Consider the following 22,012-nt stretch of genomic DNA (forward strand, 5'->3'; position numbering starts at 1 on the left):
GTGGGTATACTTTATCAGTAAATTAGGCTTACACCCATTTTACTCATCCCGCTCTTGAGTAAAGCAGCAGCGTAGTTTCCGAGCTGTCACACTCACAGCCTTTCTGCTGCAAACTGCTCTGTATGAGCTCTATGCACCTTATTTAGAGTAGTGCAACAGTGTTTCCTGCACCGCAACTCGGCAACGTGCGCCGACCATAATATATGTACAATGCTCCAAATTCACTTAAATTATTCACAACAACTTCCTATATAAATCTTAAGCAACCCTATAATTTATTTTATATTGTACCTGTTGAGTATTGACTTGTCCTCTTAAAGTGATAGTTCGCTCAAAAATGAAATTTCTGTAATCACTTACTAACCTTTATGTTATTGCAAACCTGTATGACTTCATTCCATGGAACTTAAAGGAGATGTTAGGGAGAATGTTAGTTTCAGTCACCATTCACTTTTATTGTATTGAATGTAAGATGCAGATACTGAGAATGGTGACTGAGGCATACTGCCAAGCATCTCCTTTTCCGTTACGAAAAAAGCTAATTTGTACAGACTTGAGGGTGAATAATGACATAAATTTCATTTTTGGGAGAACTGCCCATGTATTTGTTTAAGGTATCTGCCAAGAACATAAACGTAAGTCAACACATGACTGCATTACATCTTGCTGGGAAACAAGTGACTGAAGAAAAGGGCCATAATGTAGACTGTATACTTAAAATAATCATTCTATCTGAATAAAACTAGAGGGAAGCATTGAGAAAAGTAGCCTCCTTTGATAATTAGGTGAGATTTTACATGTTTTAGTGTTTCACTGAATCAGTGTTGTTCAATGATCATATGACAACAGTAGAGTTGAAGGTTGAATTCATTAAAACTAATTTTTTAACCACTCCACAGATTTCATATTAGCAAACTATAATCTATTTTATGCATGACAATTGTTTTTTAACGGGCATATTGTTTCACTTTTAATTGACAATATTACAATTCCAGTGCATCAGAGGTTTACAGAGTTAATTGTGCCTTTAAGCAGCTTGGAAAATTCAAGAAAATGATGTCAAGCCTTTAGGCAATTAACCAATTAGCTTCTGATAGACTAATTGGAGTCAATTGGAGGTGTACCTGTGGATGTATTTCAAGGTCTACCTTCAAACTGTGAACTATAAACAATTAATGAACATGCACCTGTGGAACAGTGGTTAAGACACTAACAGCTTACAGAGGGTAGGTAATTAAGGTCACAGGTATAAAAACTTGGGACACTGAAGAGATCTTTCTACTGACTCTGAAAAACACAAAAAAGAAAGATGCCCAGGGTCCCTGCTCATCTGTGTGAACGTGCCTTAGGCATGCTCGAATGAGGACTGCAGATGTGACCAGGGCAATAAATTGCGCCTAAGACAGCACTACAGGGAGACAGGAAGGACAACACCTGCACAGGATCGGCACGAATCTCACACCTGCGGGACAGGTATAGGTATAGGCCAACAACAAATGCCCGAGGAATGACCAGGAATGCACAATCCCTCCATCAGTGCTCTGGAGTGTCCGCAATAGGCTGAGAGAGGCTGCACTGAGGGCTTGTAGGCCTGTTGTAAGGCAGGTCCTTACCAGACAGCATGATACTTTATACTTATATGCCTGTATATGCTTAATAAATAGCTTAACGGTGCATTTAACAAATTTTCTGCTGAGTATAGTGTCATTCAACAAAACAGGCTCAGTGTCAAACTTAACTTGCAGCGCTGCTTCTGTTACATACGCATTGAAAATATTACAAAAATATTGTTAATATGTGTGCTGAAATAAATAGGAGCTGCAGATGCAAGTGCAAAACAGGCCTTATACTGTCACAACTCCACAACTTTCCCATTAAGATCACAACTGAAATAAGGCTGTATTCTGCATCAATAAATTAATAACAGGGACAGGAAAGAAAAAAAAAAAAAAACAACTGTACGGTCATTATGTTTGAGCACACTTTCATTTCCCACTTCTATTGTGGGAAGTACAATATTTCTGTTTGCATGGGAGTTTTTTCCTTCCATAGGACTCCAAAAAGCAACATCCTGGCATAGTACTTATGCCAAGAATAGCCTGACTTTAGCAGGGAGCCAAAATAAAGTCATGATACTTTAGTACCTGCTCCAACCAACAGTTGAACATGTACATTACCTACTGCAGTCCATACATTTGATCTCAATTGTGAGCTATTATACATCTTTTTTCAATCTGTACTTTAAAGCCCTGAATGCCTTCTTGACAGGAAGGCATTTTTTATTTTTTTTGCTGTGCTAAACTATAATACCCTTTTTTAATGAAAAAAGTAATGTAAGCAAAAATAGGTCTAATACGATTCGTCCACCTCTGCTAAAGTGTTTCTAGAGCAGGAACTCTGACCTCAGCTTTCCATCAGTCAACACAACCCACAGAAAATCCTACCTTTCCTGTTTTGAATCTAACTCTACTACCCCTGGGCTACAACGCCCTCTGCTATGACTAGTGGTCAACTGATACATCGCCGAGGCCAATACATTTTCTCGCTTGGCCGACTTGTTTCTTGAGGGTGCTGAAAATAGTCTGCTCTATCTCGTTTAAACTGAATTCACAAACATTATGAAAATCCAGTGTTTCTTCTCGTCGAGCGCTCATCTAATATCTTCCTCCGAAGGGCGTATTATGTCAGCCGGAATCAAACTTCAGGATCAAAAGTTCCACTCGTTCACAAATCATGATTGTCAGTCCTTGACAATCCAAGCAGGCGATCCAGGCCTTTTAAACTGCTGCTCACGCAAGATCCGTGCAAGTGTGTGAGTGCAACTTCAAAGTAAAGGCACTTCATGTGTGCTATGAGTAAATGTTTTATTCATGATGCACTTTATGTACAATTGGTTTGATTCTGTATTTTTTTTAAGAAAAAGCAATTACTAACATGGACATGCCATCCGTAGTTGCTGGACTACTGTGTGTACTGTTTATGTCTTCCTAATATATTAACAATTTCTTCATGTGCAAATAAATTTCAAAAATTTGATGACTAAACCGAAATCAGAAGAAATTGCTTTCTACCATTTAAAATAAAAAAATTTAGTAAATAAATAAGAGTTAATTAAAATTTCTGCAATTTTATGTTATTTACTATATTAAATTGTGTGATATAGCGGTATTGTATCTGCCACACTGCTCTCTGAATATCGGCACTGGCCATTAAAAAAAAACCATATCGGTCGACCACAAGCCTACAGCACCAAAGCCCCTTCCCACCAAAATTGTTTAGCAATTGAGTGCAGTTGGATATGAATGTTATAAGATGCTCTGTTCATTTTGAATCATTATGAATGTATTTAATATATATATATATATATTTTTTTTTTTTTACATTAAAATTATTTTCATATTTCTTTACATACAGTATCACCAAGCCCTTGTGACTGAGGAATGATACTGTACAGGGGTATCTCCAGAGAGAAACTTTTGAAAATGTAAATGTCTGAATGGACCATTTTTCTATTTTCATTAAAGTGAGAATCGTTTTGTCTTTCATCCTTAGAGATGATGACATCTGAATAATTTCACAAAATTCTAACATAAATCGATTTGTTTATTATTAAAGGCTTGGAACATGCTGATTACTAAAACTACATTTAAAAAGAAAAAAACTTTATGGTCTGAAGGCGCTCTGGAAACACACACCTCATGTTTACTCACATGGGGGGAAAAGTGGAAGCGGGTGCGGATCAGGACAGGGCATCAGTGAAGCGTGTTTCAGTGCAAGAGAAATATATTCAAGAATACAGCGCAGAAAGATCAGATATGATGTTACCGGCACTGTTGTTTTGTCACGCTGCTCACTAGAGATGATGAGAGGGCACAACTGTCGACATGATGTCTTGCAGTCAAGATGGAATCAATCTGGGATCCAGAACACTGTGACCTGCCGTAGCAGGGGCAATTATTTTTTTTACAACAGCAGCTCCTTACAGTCTGAGGCTGCGTTTCCACTAATGTGGAAGAAATAAGCACAAAGCCACTCCCAACGCTAGGGAACTGCTTGCCCCGCGCTGCTGTCAATTTTACAATCCACCTCGCGAGCTTGATGCTCGGTTTCCATAGGAAGGAATTGAAAGTGCTCGCTCACATTCGCGCAAGTGGAAACATACGATAAGAAAGCCAAACTGCAAGTGTTTTTAGCAACACGCATGTCTATATGTAGAACACTGGCTAATATAGAAAATTACTCAAAAGCTTATCATCGATATCGTGGAGTTTTTTTTAATCGCAATAAATATTTATATGTTTTTTCGCCCAGCCCTACTTGCAAGCAAGTTTTACTCTACAAAAGTGATAAGATACTAAAAAGACAATGAATGCTCACTATAGAAATTTCCATAACTGTTCCATGATTCCTTTTTATATTTAATCTATATTTTTATATTTTCCATAACCGTGGGAACCCCGTTTATAGGCTTGAAAGGGAGTCCTATTAAATAGGACTGCATTAAAATGTATAGCAATTTTCACAATGTTGCTTAATTTTATATCAGCAACAAAATCTTTGTAAAAATATTGTGAATATGAAATATTTTACCCAGTCCTAGTATACATAAACCCAGTAGCCAATAGCTTTTTGGATGGATTAATCCACATAGCCTATTCTTGAAAACAAGAACATCTAAAAGAAAATTCTTACAGATTTTCAACTCCACACTTCTCAATGGTTGAGAAATGTTTAGGAAGCAAAGGCAGCAAAACTTTTGCCAGGAAATCTGACAACCACCAGAGAATAAAGTCTAGAGAAAACATCAAGAGTCTTTGCTGGGAAACACAGAGACAAACATGACGAGTGAAAATAAAACAGCAGCAAATGGCCTTGGTTTCATTTCTGAGGAAAGCATTTTGAAATAAATAAATTAATCAATCAGCAGACCTTAAAAATGCACCTTGGTTTGGTGCAGGTTTTAGTTCCAAATGCTAAAAACACACTGCACTTCCCTTATAATTCAGGTGGAGATGTACGGTTCGGAGAAATCATTTCTAATAAAAAATTGTTTTTTAAACTGGCAACAATTGTGCAAGCGAGTTGGACAGTGTCGTGTGTGTGTTTTGCCGGGGGTGAATGATTGTCCACGTTTAGCAGTGATAAATTCTCCTCTCATCTGTCCATACAGAGAGAGAGATAGAGAGCAGAAATCAGTAACAGCACTGCCTCTGAGGAGCAGAACACTCCAACACTCATTCCAATTCAACACACATTAGTGCTAAACCCAATAAACTTGCCTCTATCTCCCTCAATCTCAAAGCAAACTCCCTTTACCCCAGTGCATCTTTATCTTTAGCCATCTACAGTAAGTTCACTCCAGATATAACATGAATCTACAGTAAAGGTAACATTTTCATTATGTTTAAAGGCTGGAAACTGCTCATTAATGAGGGAAAAGGGACAAGTCGGTTTTCTTCCAGTCTGTGACCAGTTTTTCAGTAAGGGAAAACTTTCCTGACTTCAATAATAATAAAAAAAACAAAAAGTTTTTTCCAAGTCAGAATTCAAGTCAGAATTTAAAATGAAAAAATAAATGACATAAACCAATATTAAGTGACATTATTACTGTAATACCCTGTGAAGAGGAGGAAGGCGTGGCCGGGCCGAGAGGATGCACACCCGGCGCGGAGTTGCCCAATCAGTGGGATAGAGATAAAAGGTGGAGCTGGGGATGCCAGTGAGACAGAGAGAGATGCACTAAGCTGGATGTGTGTGTGTCATTGTTTATGTTGCTGTGTTTTCAGTTTGAAGTGTTGATATAATTAAAGATTGCTGAATGTGGATTCGGCTCCCTCTTCCTCCTTTCCCAGTTGAAATCAGACATCACATTTTTTTCTCCATTCTTATGGTTGAAGTGAACATTAAATGAAGCTCCTGATCTGCATCTGCACTGCTGCCACATGATTGGCTAATTAGATAATCACATGAATAAGTAGAAGTACAAGTGTTCCTAAAGTGCTCAGTGAGTGTATAATTACAGGATATTGCATATATTTTGTCCTATTGAAATGCAAATTTGACAGTAAAGAATTTATTTGGGATGCAGATGCACTGTAACGAACACAATTCACATTAAAATATTCTGATAGTGGGATAATGCCTATTTTTCTATCATTGCACCCTTGGCCCTGCCCAATGGTGCTCAATCAGTCACACAGGTGAACAGCATTGAGATGGGACTGTCATGGGAAATTCATCTAAAGTGGACTTAAACAGGACATCTTCATGTGCCTGTCTGAATTTAAATATTTTTCTACATAAACTTGCATGGCATTGCCATTATCATACATCTCGTGCTGCTTTTAAAAAGATGCAATTTCAAGTTATAACACTAAAATGGAGACCCCCGTTGTGTTACATTCAGCTGCACTGTCTTGCTGTTGTGTTGTTTTGAAGGCATCCTGGACCGTTTCTGCACCCATCTGTGCTATGTTTAATTGTTGGTCTTTTGTAAACAGGCACTCGTTGCAGGACGTTTTTATAGGTTTTTGCCGATGTGCTGCACGTATTAAGAGAGGAACAAACACAACTTTCAAAAACGCAAGTGTGGAGGGGAGGAGGGCGGAACAACGCATGCCCCGTCCCCAATCAGCCTGATGGGAGCATGCGAGGGATAAAGGTGGCCGGTGACAATGGTTGGAGAGAGAGAGACAATTACAGGCAGATGCTCCGTGTGTGTTTTTCATTCAGTTTCTTATTAATACTATTATTTATATTGTCAAGCCGGTTCTCGCCTCCTCCATTCCCTTAAACCGCTTAACAGAGTGTCTGTGGCAGGGTGGGGTCGTGATTATACACACCCGGTCCCTTATCAGGCTAATTAAGCCTCCGAAAGGGATAAAGGCCGATGGCAGACGGTGGTGCGACGAGAGAGTGTTAGTTTACGGACATGTCTGTCATGTGTGTGTTTGTCTTTTGGTTTAAGTTATTCATTAACATATTATTTATATTGCCAAACCGGTTCTCGCCTCCTCCTTCCCACTGAACTCCTTTACAATGTCATTCTGCTGCTGCCACTGACTGGGAGAAACACACAGCCCTGTGTGTAAACAAACATGGAAGATGTGAAGACCTGAGTCTCTGCTTTGGCCTGTTGAAGCAGCCCAATGGCACCACCTCGGACTGTATTACGTTTGTGTATTCAGAACATCTCAGCGAGTATTGTAGGTTTTCGGCTCATATTATGAGCGTGATTGCTTTTGAACCAGTCAAAGAAACTGTTATTGAAGGATGGGGAAGTTAAAACACTAATGGACTGGAAATCCATAAGTAAACCATTTAATTCATGAATATTTCATATGTCATGACTGTTTGATAGTTTATGGTGCTGCTTGAGTGAACAGTTTAATATATTCAGATGAAATGTGTTGGATGTGGGTTATATGTTAATACTGAAATTTTGTTTTATAAATGTTGTGGTCTTGTGGAGTTTGTTTATTTTCTTCAGATTGTGTTTCAAATATGGAACTATGGAGCTGTTCAGCTTGTAGTCCACAAACCTGGAAGAGAATTCACCATGGGTTCCCTCAGGATTTTCCTATGGGTTTTTTATAATATATATGACTGTAATTTAAGTTGTAGAACAAAACGTCCATGTATCGTTAAGTAATGTTTACCACAGACCTTATTTTACTTAAAAGTTAAAAAACCCATTGGAAAATCCTGAGGGAACCCATGATCTTTCGGGTTCGCCTACAAATTGATGTCACGGCTGAACAGCTCTATTGGAAGGGCTGCATGATGTTAGCCAATCACAACAGTGGATGTTTACATTGAAGTCTTAAAGGGCCAGACATTTTAAAACCAAGTGTTTCAGACAGACAGTGTGGAAAATTATTATATGACTAAATTATGACTGTTTTTGTAAAAAAAAAAAAATAATAAACTATACTAACATTATAAGTGGACCACAATGAAGATAATACAATTATAAACAAAGTATTTCATGACCCCTTTAAGATTTAAAATACATTTATTTTGAATCCTTGAATACGTTTAAGCAAAAACATTTTGTGGGAGCGTTTTTTTAAATTTAAGAATCATATTGTATTGTTAGGCTTCTGCATCGTATAGTATCATGAAATTTGTGTATAGTTACATGCCTGCTAGAGATATATTAATTTTCTGTTTTTTATAGATTTAAGGATTTTGCACTTTATAGCGCATTGTTACGGCACTAGCCAATTTGCAACCAGAGTTGTGCATCTAGAGCAACTTAAGTTCAACTGTGCATTCACTTCATTGTGTAGATTTGCGCAATTTAGTACAACCTCAGTTGTCTATGAAGACAAGGTTTCTCTTCTTATTCAAACATTGTTAATACATTGGTAATAGTTTGCAGTGTTATTTATTGGTGACTGACTTGACTAAACAAATTTTACCCCTGTGGTAAATTTATGATCAGAAGTTTTTCTAGGATGCCTACAGGTTTTTTTCCATTACAAGGCAATGTGTGAACTAATTCCTGCAATAAGCCACCAAAATAAGTGTATCATTGTTTTTATGACAGGTAGTGTTTCACACAGAGACTAGCTAATATAATATGCTACAACTGACAATATCCTGACTGATTACAGAAAATATGCAAAGAAAAAACATTAACAAACCAGTAACAAATGTTAATATCTGGCAAATATTTTCGATTCACTCACAAAACAGGCATGTCAATTCTTTTTTATTTTGGACCATGATTACGGGAGTGCAACTGTGAGGAGAGATGCACTAGTTTGTAGACAGGCAAAACAAAGTTATCCATGTGTGTACAAAAAGTGGATGAGATGAAGACCATCAATCCCATCAAAAAGCAGAGGCACTATGAGCTGCTTAAAGGCTTTGCAGCTCTCCACACTGATCATTAATGAAGACAAAACAGAGAGAGCAATAAGGCCATGAACTTGTCTTCTAACACAGTTGAGACAATAGCGCAGTTCCAAAACCTACATAGGCAGCTTCCTTTTAAGGACCGATTACACCAAATGTGTTTTTGCATACATCAGCTCTGTTTTACAATCGTTTTTCTATGTGAGCATGTGCTAATGGATTTTAAAACTAAAGTGCAAAACTCACAACACACCCAGTGTTGCCCTATTCCCAAATTAATGACTCTAAATAATGAACTGGTTCTTTTGAAGCAATAGCACAAAACATCCAGCACTTCAGATGTAGTTTGATTCCTGAACAATTGACTCTATTGACTCTATTATTTATTTCAAAAACACTTGTACATCAGTCAGAGCAGTTACTGAATTCATTTACAATGATGCACAAGTTATGGATGTCCAACTCTAAATTAAATAAGTTGTAGTTGATGTCTGACTAGCCTGAAGTACAACATTAGGCTACTGTTACGGTCTTTATTTAATTTTGTACTTCAGACCTGTGAGACTTCAGTCAGGCGGTGCAGTTACGGACTTGTTTGTTTATATGTCAATGTGTAATTAAAGATACACGAGTATATGATATCACATTTCTTGTTCGTTTAGATTTTTTTTTAATTTAATTTATTGTTAGGATCAATTATTGTATTGCATTTATTTCTGATTTTTATATCTGCTCTGTAGAAATCTGAAACACAGGAAAGACTCAAAACACAGTTGATGCTACATGTTGCCAAGCAAATAACTATGGATAAAATGGATAGGACACAAATATTGGGTGAAATAATCCAATTTGAACAGATGGAACTACTTTTATTAATACTATTGAATTAGTATTTAATCTTTACTGAATAAAATATATAAGTAAAATTATAGTCAGCATCTCTTTTGACTCCGTCTGATTGATTTTTCCACAGAGGATCAATGTGATGCTGCCTTAATATCTGGCAAAACAAGGGATGTTAAAAGAAAAAGGAATAGCCTTGTGCTGTCTATTGTTTGAAACAGCCTTCACGTCAGAAGCCTTCTTATGATGCCTTTAGGGTGCTTTCACACTTGGTTCGATCCCAGGTTAGTTTCATCCCCCTCCCGCTGCCTGCGCTGGTCTGTGTTCACATAATTGTATTTGGGTCCGAACCATCATCAGAATGATGTACAACTGGCAGCTGATTACCACTGTAACCAAGTAACGACTCGAGAAATCGATGTGTTAAGTGAAGAATTTGTCTTCTTTGGATTTACCACAAAAACTTGCCATGCACAGAACAACACTTGTATTTGTCTCTCGCAGAGGCATTGATGTGATGAATGTTAGCGTTTGTCTGCCACCAGTTCGCGGATGCATTTGCAAGAGATGTGAAGAATGTGAGCTGCTCTCTCAAGGAGCTGTACAGTATTTGGACACAGGGAGGTATGAGAAAAGCATTATACCATAATAATTGCGATAGCGAGCCAGCAAAGGTGCAAATTATACGTTATCACATTAGATTAGATTCAACTTTATTGTCATTGTGCAGAGTACAAGTACAAAGCAACGAAATACAGTTTGCATCCAACCAGAAGTGCAAAAAAAGCAGAAAGTTGCAATGTGATATTCAAATGTAGACAGGTGGTGCAAAGGCAGGACAAGAAATATATTGCAGTGTTATAAGAGCAGAACATGAAGTTTACTTCTGCGATTTGGAACAAATGCATTCATATGAGCAGTGAACTGTACTGGAGTACACATGAATCGTACCCTAGACCACCTTTTCAAGTGGACCCGGGAGCAGTTCCCTGGTCCACACCAGAGTTCAGAAAACAATGTTCACATCATCCAAACGCACCAAACTTGGATGTCCTTTGACCCTGGGTGTGCATCAAAAGTGCTAGTGTGAAAGAACCCTTAAAATGCTATCTGATCAGGCAGCTCACAAATTTTGGAAAAGAGCTAATTTCCTCGGTGTCTGGGACAATAATAATAATAAAAAAAATAAAAAAAACACTTTGTAGGTCAAAATCATTCAAATGTCCAGCCAGTTTCAAGATTGGCTGGAAAGACATTTCACATTGGCATGTCCTGAGCAACAAGGACATTCATATCTATGGACTTATGGACAGATGTCTCTCGTTTTGACCTTGTTTCTATGGCAACTTGGTCTGCTTCAATGACAAAAATATTGCTCATCTTTAGCCTTGTAACTTGAACCATTGCTGAAAAGCTTAAAGGTGTAATGACAATAGTGATGTTTCATCAAATGGGGCAATTTGCTCTAAGGCAGGGAGTCAGTGCACTTTAAACAACACCGTGAACAACTACAAAAACAGCTATGCTTGAGAGGATCTGATACAGAGTGGCTCAGGATTAACCAGGGTAGTGGATAAAGCATGGAAGCAAAGAACGAAGTCCAGATTGATCACACAAGACCTTCGTTTAGACCACTTCTACTGCAGTCACATCCAGTCTGGTCGAATGGGAGTGATTTTGTACAGTATTAGGACAAAATCCTTTTCAAGGCATGTCAGTCCACTCGACAGCCATCTTGGGAATGCTTCTGGGCAGCTATTTTCGGTGGATACAAGTACAGCTCCTATGATTATATCTGTATAAAACGTTTGGTCAAGATTACGATCAAAGAACCCATTTCAAATCAGCAGTAAAATCTAACAACAATAGTATAAATAATTGTGCTTCTTTACCTCAGATCATGCTAATAAATGCTTTTTTCCTGGCTGGTCTAGCTAATGCACCCCTTGATTGACAGGGGAAGCCTGTATAAAGATGATTGGCTTCTCATGTGCTGTATTCAGAGTATGTGCTGATGAAATCTGGCAGGAGATATAAGGTCACTTTGTGTAGGTAAAATCTAAATAAATACTCATTTGTCCCCTTATCAGTTAAAATTATTAAAATGGACAATTTCAGCAGAATAGCAATGGGCAGGTTCTGAGATTATTATAGGCTCCATCAACTGTTTGTTTGCTGGTATATATGCAATTGAGAGGTGTTGTGTTTTTAATTAAATTATGTATTAAGATGGGAATGTTTTAAGATGTTTTAATGTGATGTGTACTATTATGTATTTATGTGTAATGTCTGGTATTGTTTGGTGATGCAGCAGTTCAATAAATAAACAATAAAGTAGAAACCTTAACCTTAACTTTAAAACTCCTGAAGTTTTGATTCTGGCTGATAGATTACACGCTTCAGAGGAAAATATTAGAGGAGCGCTCAATGGGTAGAAAGCGCTGGATTTTCGTGAGATTCGTGAATTATATCCCTTTAGGGCTGAAACGATTAGTCGGCATTAGTCAACGTCGACAATAAAACATTTTCAACTATTCATTGTCGAATAGTCGTCTGATTTAATTTAACACAACATGAGATCATTTGAAACGCTAATGATGACACGGGAGAGCCGCACTTCAGATAGCACTTGATTGAGGAGAAGAAAGAACAGCTCACAGTCCAGACGCAATCCAAACAGATTATGGTGATGTAGATCGCAGAGTATTATAATACAAAAATGCTAAATAAGTAAATACAGAAGCAGTGTCGTCGTGAAATAAAGCGGAGCTGTACCTGGTTCGTCAGAGCGTCTAAAAAGGAAACACTGCGGCGTTATATACTGTATTTAATGCATCCTTTATTAAAGTTCAAATAATAAGGAAGCGGGCTGTATAACTAGTCAAACTCTGAAACAGTAATTTGTCTGTGCAGTCAGAGACAATATGAGTCGCGTGAAAAACAGTGCGAGAGAGTTTCAAACTTCTCCCTGCTGATACACTGTCTCGCGCGGAGACGCTCATCACTGGCGCACGCTTGCTGCAGCTAGATTTTGTTTATAGTGATTGCTCTTGACATAGTGAATTATAATATGAGTGTCTTATGGTGAAGAAAATCACCGATACCCAGCTCTATAAAGAAGGCGTTTTTTTGTGAGTTAAAGATGGATCGAAATCAAGTGAACAAAAAGGCGAGAGGGTGTAGTCTTGGCACTTATCAAAATACACTTATATTTAAGATGCATTCTCTTACAGAAAGTCTAAATATCTTACATGTTGCTTTCTCAAGCAAATGTATCTTGTTTTAAGGATTTATAGACCATTTTAAATGGATATCAAGACAAAAACACTTGATAACAATAGGATTTTTTGCAGTGAATCTTTTTATTAATTAAACAATAAAAAATCCAAGTAGTTTTTCCCCTTTAATTCAGTGAATGTCATTTAGAGGTATTTTTAAGATGATTTTGTCCTCTTTATTGTTAGTAAGCACGTTTAATACAACCTTTTAATTTGGGGCACAAGCTGAATAGTCTGTTAAGAGCTGATGATTAATCGTTGCAATAATCGCCAGAATAGTCGAATAATCATTCTAATAATTGTTAGATTAGTAGATTATAAAAATAATCGTTAGTTGCAGCCCTACATCCCTTTAAATTAGATATTGGCATATTAGCAAAAGGTTTATAATTACAAGTTTTACTGATATTTGCCTTTTATCATTAGACAAGAAAATAAAAATTTACAGGAAACTGTTGAGGAGAGACTGTTAGAATACATGCTTCAGGATGAAGATATGAGCATTCCACAGGAAGCTGGATCTGCTGAATTTGTGTGAGGTTGGTTTATTACATCCGTTTAAACGAGATAGTCGCATATTTGAAGATGTTATATGATATTAGTTTTATTGATATTTGCCTTTTTATTATTAAACAAGACAGTTAAATGTTACAGGGGACTGTTGAGGAGAGAGGAGGGAGAATGAAAGCTCAAATGCATCTGCTGTGGCTCTGATATGTGGACTGTTTAAATGACACTGTGTTGTACACCAGTTTATTATTGTAGTAACATGATGGCACATAACAAAACGAAGAGTGACTGGACGTTTACATGTCTCAGTTGCTTCACATGCAAGCAGGCCATTCTTGGCACCCTCAAGAAACAAATCGGTCAAAATGGGAAAATTTTGCGGTCGAAACAATGATTAAAAAAAGTCAGCCACCGATAAATCGGTCGACCACTAATTTTAATACTAGTGCTTCCATCTCTGGTGAGTAGAACAGGCATGCCCAGGATAGGCCTGAACATATCCTACTGGCTTTTTTGATGAATACTCCTCCTCCATCTAAATGACATAGAGAGCGTACAGCACTGATGTGTTGATGAGAAATGTATAAGCTTTACTGTTTGTTAGGAGAGAAAAGTGGTGATCATGTGGAATGAGTGTAGACACTGTGCTCTTTTGTACAAGCACAAACAATGGCTGCTCATTTCTGCCTAAACTTCCCCACATGAGGACAAATGCACAAGAGTCCAACACAAAGAAAACTGCAGTGCTATCAGAGGTAGTGTAAAACACCACTGGCTGGGACAAGCATGACTGTGTGAACAAGAAAATGGGCCTGGGTAAACTGGTGCTAAAAAAGGCAACAATTAAGGCCTCACGTTAGCGGACCCTACTTATGCTACCCAACTAAAGGAAAGCGGTTTACATGCTATTTATTTGATATCTATGATGTTTGTGACAGCCTGTGATTATGTTAACTTACATTCCAGCCACGTTCACATCCAAAATTGAACATCTATATTCAGTTGAATACAATTTTGTTAAACTGGTCCGCTCTAATCTGGTCTCCAGATGGAAAAAATGCTTGACACTTTCTTATGTTGTCGCACAAACAAATACCATTATTTCAATGATTACTCTCTTCACAATAGAAACACGATCATCGTCAATTGGGGACTGATTAAAATTTATGAGAAAGGGTGCTGGTCTAAATGCTTGAAGATATCATAAATACTGGTCTACCAAAAGCACAATTCAAAGAAATGGCTTGGTGAGACGTTACACAATGTGAGGATGTTATGTCACAGACCACATGTGGAGACACGTTAAAAGCCTAACTCAGACACAGAATGTTTTTTCCAATGTCAGCGACCACTTAGGGGCAGGTTTGGGGTAAAAGACTGTCTACCAATGAGTCCTGATTCTCTGTAATACTGAAACATGTCTGTTCTTATCAACATTGAAGTCTTTGACAGAAATATAAATAAAAGGGCAACCACACCCAATTTTCTCAGTTTGCACCTATTCAAAGTTCTAAGTTACTAAGTGCTTCAAGTTTTTAGTTTGCATTTACAGTGTTGTTACCAACAACAACTGTTGGTGGTAAGTCAATACAATAAAATAAAAAACGTATTAAAAAGCCATGCAAAAGCGAACTAAACAGAACATTTTCAGTAGGGTTGTTAACAGTGCTTCAGAAACTAATTCTGAATATTTACCTTAAATATTACCAAAATTCTAATTATAAGATTAGCAGATTTGTAAATTGACAAGGTTTCCTTAATCCGTAAGAGAGCACAATGAATACATATAAACCATACAGCACCATGTTATAGCTATTACTGCAAAGAAAATTTCTGGCTGTTAAAAAATAAATAAAAAAAGAGCCGTCTTTTTCAAACTAATGTGCATAAAATAAAAAACTAATAAATATGATTTAGTCTGTTCATTAGACAAGTTAAAAGTAAAACCAGGGAGGAAAACACTTCAATGGACAGTTCTATGTTAACGTGGTTTTGACTGGTGCCACAATACTCCTCCAGACTCAAGCTTCATAATAACAGTGATACCACAGGGTTTTTCATTCATAACAGTTGTATGTAGGTGTCTAATGGTTCGGTTTGGGTCACGGTTTTAGGGTCACGTTTCGGTATTTGCCATGTTCAGAAAAAAATATATTACTGCCAAATCCAATGTAAGAATATTTTATCTGGTTTACCCTTACTAAAAATGTTTTGGTAAGTTTTACAAAATCCATGGTATTTGACCATGGTACTTTTTTAAACTACACATTAACCACAAAATCAACATGATCATGGCTACAATATGGTTACTATATGGAAACTACAGTATTACTGTTACTACCACCCTTGGAGGGCATGCTGAGTGAATCCAGCCAGGTCTCTTAAACAACCAAAATGGCCCAGTTGCTGGGGAACCTCCTCGTGGTTGCGTTTAGAAGTTCTCGTTCTCAATGATGTGGTAAGTTGTGTGTGGACCGCGGAGAGTAGCATGAGCCTACACATGCTGTGAGTCCCCATGGAGTCATGCACAGTGAGCCACGTGATAAATCAAATCAAATCACTTTGTCACACTACTATGTACACAAGTGCAAAAGTAGGTGAAAGTATTGTGTCTTGTGACCATTATTACCTTTATTAGAGAACTGCTTAACGTAAAATTAACCTCAATCATCTAGCGATATAGAATGTCATGGTAAAGGAAAGATTAGAATTAGAGGTCGACCGATTAATCAGCCGATTTTTTGCATTTTTTACATAATCGGCATCGGCCAATATCCACGCATATCAAGCCGATTATTAGGCAGGCGCATCTGTGGGTAGCCTAGTGTTGTTGTGGAACACGAGTTCGACGCACGCTGCCCCTAGAGTCATTTTCCAGCAGAGTGAACAGACCTCATCCAGTGCCTAAGGAAGGAGCTAAGTTCCTTGGAGAAAACTGTAAGGGTTAAATTTGTATAACTTCTTTAGATTTAATTAAAAACTTTTGATATGTTACTGCCAACTTCAAGAGAAAACGTGACAAACGCGATAGTTGACATGACGTTCGGCTACTTTGGATATTGATAGCGTAGTTGAAGTTGCATTATCACAGCAGAAGGGTTGCTATCATGTCACAATAAGTAAGCAAGAATTTTGCAATTACAGACAGTGAATCTGAGACTTTTATTTGTTCTGTTTGTGTGTCTTATATTTGAGAGGGTTGTCACTCAATGCAGATAAATAAGTAATAAAAATATACCAACGCAGTATATGCTATTGAAGGACTAGGCTTTGGTAAGCTCGGACATTACCGGTTCTGCTGTCGGTACTGGAGAAATTAAGAAAATACATTCTTTATTGCTATAAAGAGAAAGTTATTTTATATCGCCAGCCATTTCTATGTATAATAATATGAAACCATTTGTCTGTGATGCAATTTAGCTATTCGCAGTAAGAGAGAGAGAGAGAGAGAGAGAGAGAACACTCGCTCACGCGGTGCCACAGCGAGCACAAAACGAGCCCAACACGAGCCCAGCATAATGAGTGACAGAACTAAACATTCAAACGTAGCCTGGTTTAGATCTGTGATTATTAGTCTGATTTTATTTTAGATTTCGCCTTCCAAAGATTATAAAAAGAATATTTATACATAAGCCGCATTCTGTCTAGCACAACTTCCTTCCCTTCACAGCAGTGCACTGACATTTCTCCCTAAAACTCAAACATAACGTCAGAATCAGCACGATCGGTGATTGTTGTAAAATGCAGTCTAGCTACTGTTGCTAAATTGTGGGACGCGTTTAATAAAAAGAGCGCAAGAGATACCGTTCCCAAGGCGGCGCGCGCTCCGAAACACACCGCAAAGAGACAAGCAAAGTATAAACTACTTTGGGTTTCATGCGTCTAAACGATCAACTATACACAAAAATATGTCAAAACGACCGGCTTGGAGATTCACTTAAACACAGTTTATGTCTTAAATGGACGTAGTTATGGAAATAGTTGGGGAGAAAATATGCTGCATCAGGAGCTTATTAGATCTGAACTCAGGGAAGCTGTCTATTAAACGTGTGACAATTGAGCCATTACTGCGAATCAAACAACAAAAGGCAAAGAGAAAATCACTTACAGCTCTTGAATGAATAACTTCTGCATTAACTCTTTCCCTGCCAGCGTTTTTAAAAAAAAGTTGCCAGCCACCGCCAGGGTTTTTGACGATTTTCGCTAAACTTTAATGGCCCGCAAAATATTTTCTTCCATGAATATATGAAGATGCTATATATCAAAATAAAGATCTGAGCCTCTGCTTTTAGGATTTTATTTTATCTTCATTTGTTCTTTTTTTATTGCCACTTGAACAGAGGTAGGTTTTGTCAAAAACAACATTTCAGACAAAAAGCTGAGAAAAAGGCATGTTTATGTCTGATATTTTGAGCTTCTCAATACTCCACTTCTTCATGTTTGAGACGATCACAGTCTGTTTCTTTGATCAAAGAGTTGCGTACTCTTTCAAAACATGCGTGCGGGTCTTCCTTACCGTATACCACCTAAAACACGGATACCCGGAAAATTCCGTGTTTGGCGGGGACGCGTTTTTTCATAAAACCCAGAAAATTCCGTGTTTGGCGGGGAAAGAGTTAATAAGGATTAATCTATCTATGATAAACTATGCAGTGTTATTTTACAATTGATTACTTTATTAGATTTCTTTTTAGACCACACCTGAACAGTAATATTAGTAGACCTTCCTGAAATAACATTTTATATATATATATATATATATATATATATATATATATAACAAAAAGAACCGTTAAAGTACCGGATCGATAAGCAGTATCGGTAAGATAGTAATACCATTAAAACCTTAACGATACCCATCCCTAGTTATGCCTGTGCTTCTCTTGGATGCTCTGAATATTGGATTATGTGTCTGGATTGCCCCTTAATTAAAGCTGCATTTGGAGCTCAACCTTCGTGTCTCGGAGCAGTTCGTAACACCTGCTTTGTTTATTTAATATATTTGTTATACATTATTTATACAATATGTTTTTACATTATACATTTTTAATTTAAGTGTCAAGTGTTCAATAAATGTATTTGTTGAGAAATGTTGTCTATCTTAAGTAATTATTTGTGTTACATTTTATCTTTCAAATAAAAGGTTCAAATAAGAGGTTAAAAACAAGCACATATCGGCCAAAATAAATCGGCAGCATTAATCGGCCATCAGCCGACCCGGATTTCAAAAGATCGGCATCGGCCTGAAAAAAACAATATCGGTCGACCTCTAATTAGAATAGCTTTTTTTTTACAAGCAACCAAAGTCATGGTTTACACAAAATCCACAACAATTTCTGTGCCAAGCTATTTTGCACTAAACGAATGAAGATGTATTTTAGAGAGTGGTCTAAACAATTAATAATGTCTAACCCATCCTACAAAAAAAAAAAGAAATAACATCGGCATCACTACTTAGGATTTGCTCCATCAAATCTTTCCACCTTGTGTATGCTGTACTGATGTTTACTCTAGTCTTTCTATATTTTTGATTCAGACCTATTTTGCTTCTTTGGCAGTACAGCTACTGGATCTCCTTTTATCTCCTTTGCTAAAGCATGATAAGCAAGTATGTTCCATGGAGTTCTTTTCGCTCTTCAGATCACCAAACAACACTACTCCAAGCATAGCCAAGCGAATCTACATAGGTGGCAGCCAATGAGAGCGAGGATTCTCTTCTTTAACTTTTAGTGAAACACGTGGGTCATGTGATTTCAACATGGCAGCAGACATTAAGGGGAGTGACCTGCACCATATATAATAAAACACTTTTTATAGAAAACTATGAGTACAGTCTTCATCTCATGTGAGTGTTCATCATTCAGATCACTCTTCACAAAAACACAATTCATTTGTTAATGAGTAAAACTTTTAAAATTTGCCCCAAATTACTGAATGCACTTTTAAGACTTCGAGAGGGTATAAAGTATAATAGTTCATGTAAAGTGTCTTAGTGTTATGTTTATTAAGAAAAGTTGTGCATAGCACACACAAATCTACTGCTTTACTCTGTAAACAAGATTAGTAGATTAGAGGCACTGTATCTTTGCATGCCAAGATCTAGACTACAGCTCAATGCATGTTTAAGAGGGGCTGGACAGGAAAGAAGCTCTCCTGTGTAAAACAACTATGAGGACTTAGACAAATACACTTATTTTCAATTAAGTTAGAGCACACGGTTTCAAGGGTGGAATATTTACATTTTCATTTGTACAATCAGAATAAATATCACCTCAACAGACTCTATTGGTATGATAAAATACATTTGAGATGACTCTTAAGGAGAGAATATGAACATCCAGGCAGCCAAATAATCTCCACAGTTCTTAAAGAGTTTGAGCCAAGCCCTGCAGTCTGGCAGAAAATGATACGGTGGCAAAAGGGACGGGTAATTTTTCTCTGGAACACAATTAAAGGTCCATCAGACAGCATTACTGTATATTGGTCCCTTTCTCTGGTCAAAGTTTTTTACTCTTCTCTTCCAGATTATACCAGTTCTGAATAGAAGAGCTCTGCGGTGCAGAGGGTCAATATTCCTGGAGCGGAGAGTAAAAATTGAGTGACAAATACTACTATCTGTGAGGTGGTGCTGGACTGAGCATTATCATAAGGGCACAGCGCAGGGCCAGAGAAGAGCTGCTGACCCATCTGTTTGCTAACACAGCTCAGTGTGAAATGGCAAGAAGAACATTGTTCCCCCAGTAATCTGATTATACACATTGCCATTTATCTGTCTATAATTAGTGCTATCACCTTCTTAAACGAGTTGAAACTTATATTTAAGATATATTTTGCCTTGTTAAATTTATATTGGACAACACCTTGTGGCATTATAAATAAAAAATAAATTAGACAACTATTATTGGCTAAACTTAAATGTATTTGAAAATGTGTAAATTTAAGGTCTGTTAATCTGGCATTATATTATACTGGACGAAACCTAGCTTCAAGTCTATGGTCTACAAGAAAAAGCCATAGAAAAACAAAAAGGAATGGACTAAAACTCAAATGTCCTTCATTGGAGCAACACAAACTGGGTTATCATTAGGGCTGCAACAACTAATAAACCCGATAATTATTGATAATGCAAATCATCGACAACGAATTTCATTATCGATTAGTTGGATATCTGCAGTAAGCACGGAGAAGCCCTGTCAGTGACGTCACTACTGAAACTAGTTTAAAAAACAATGGAGACAAGTTGAAGTAGAAAAAACATGACCCAAGTTTTCCAGCGCATGAGTGCTTAATAAACACTTCAAAGAAGATCCTAATAATCGTACAGTTTAATGTGGAGCGGTTGCTGCATCAGGTGTGTTGAAAGAGGGCATCACTTACTGTACGTTCACACCAGAAGCGGCGAGAGCGTCAAAATTCGCTCTGGCAGCCCTGCCTTCGACGCTCAAGGAAGCTCGTGGACGCTCTGACGTAGTTGAAATAGGCGGCAACGTTTGTTCAGAATGCTTTGTTTTGTGAACTATATTTAAAGGGGCCACAATTTAAACATCCAGACATGTCGACCATTTACTTTTTGTCGACCTATCAAAAGTAGCGTATATCCTCATGAACTCTTAAATGTGAAAATAAGAAATCGATCGATGGCAGAAAGTAATTAAAATTATAGTTGTTCGTTATCAAAATAAAATACATTTGTAATAATAACTGTGGTCTTGGTCATATATAACAGGGAAACCAGTCACGGCAATAATCCGTTTCTCCTCCATTTTATCTTCGGAACGAATGTTTGGTGGGAACCAAAGTTTACACTGTTGTGTTCTCTAGACTTTGCTAGAGCGGAGCACTTCTATATTCCAATAGGTTGCCGCCGAACAGCGTCACAGCTCATTACCATAATGTTGACTGCACTTGAACTTCCATCTGACGCCCACGCTGCCCAAGACTCGCCGCGCCGCTTCTCGCCGCCGAGAGACGCTGGCTGTCATTGAAAATGAATGACTTCCGGTCAATTTGACGCTCTCGCCGCCTCTGGTGTGAACGTACGGTTACATTTTCCTGCTATTTTCGATGTTGTTTTTTTTTTTAAATGTAAACATGTTATGAATTCAAATCAGCTGCATATTTCGCAAAACTGTTTGTTTTTATCACAAGGGAGTCTCTGTTAAACTGAGCAAGTGAACGTGTGCATCCGGATCAAACTGATCACAATGGAGAAAGGGAGCACAATCATTCTGATTTAACTGTCCAACATCATAGCAGGATTTCAGTTTCAATTAGGGCTGAAGCAATTAGTCAGCAATATCGACAACGGAGACAATAACACATTTTCGAAATGTTTTTTTTCCAAACAGTCGTTTGATCTCATTTAATGTAGCATGAGATCACATTAAACTCTAATGTTGATGCGCGAGCAGCACTGCAGTTCGTGTCTGACTGAGGAGAGGAAGAATTACACAACTCACAGTCCAGATGCACTCTAAACTTTCAAAACAGATTCAGGTGATGTAGATCACAAAGTATGA

General features: G+C 37.6%; 1 protein-coding gene across 2 annotated transcripts in view; it reads right to left on the reverse strand.

The window, feature by feature from the left end:
• Window positions 1-22,012, reverse strand: part of adam10a (ADAM metallopeptidase domain 10a) — an 86,925-nt gene that overhangs the window by 57,846 nt on the left and 7,067 nt on the right. The window lies entirely within an intron of this gene.

Source organism: Xyrauchen texanus, chromosome 2 (genome assembly GCF_025860055.1).
Source record: "Xyrauchen texanus isolate HMW12.3.18 chromosome 2, RBS_HiC_50CHRs, whole genome shotgun sequence".
In the NCBI taxonomy this organism is placed as follows: Eukaryota; Metazoa; Chordata; class Actinopteri; order Cypriniformes; family Catostomidae; genus Xyrauchen; species Xyrauchen texanus.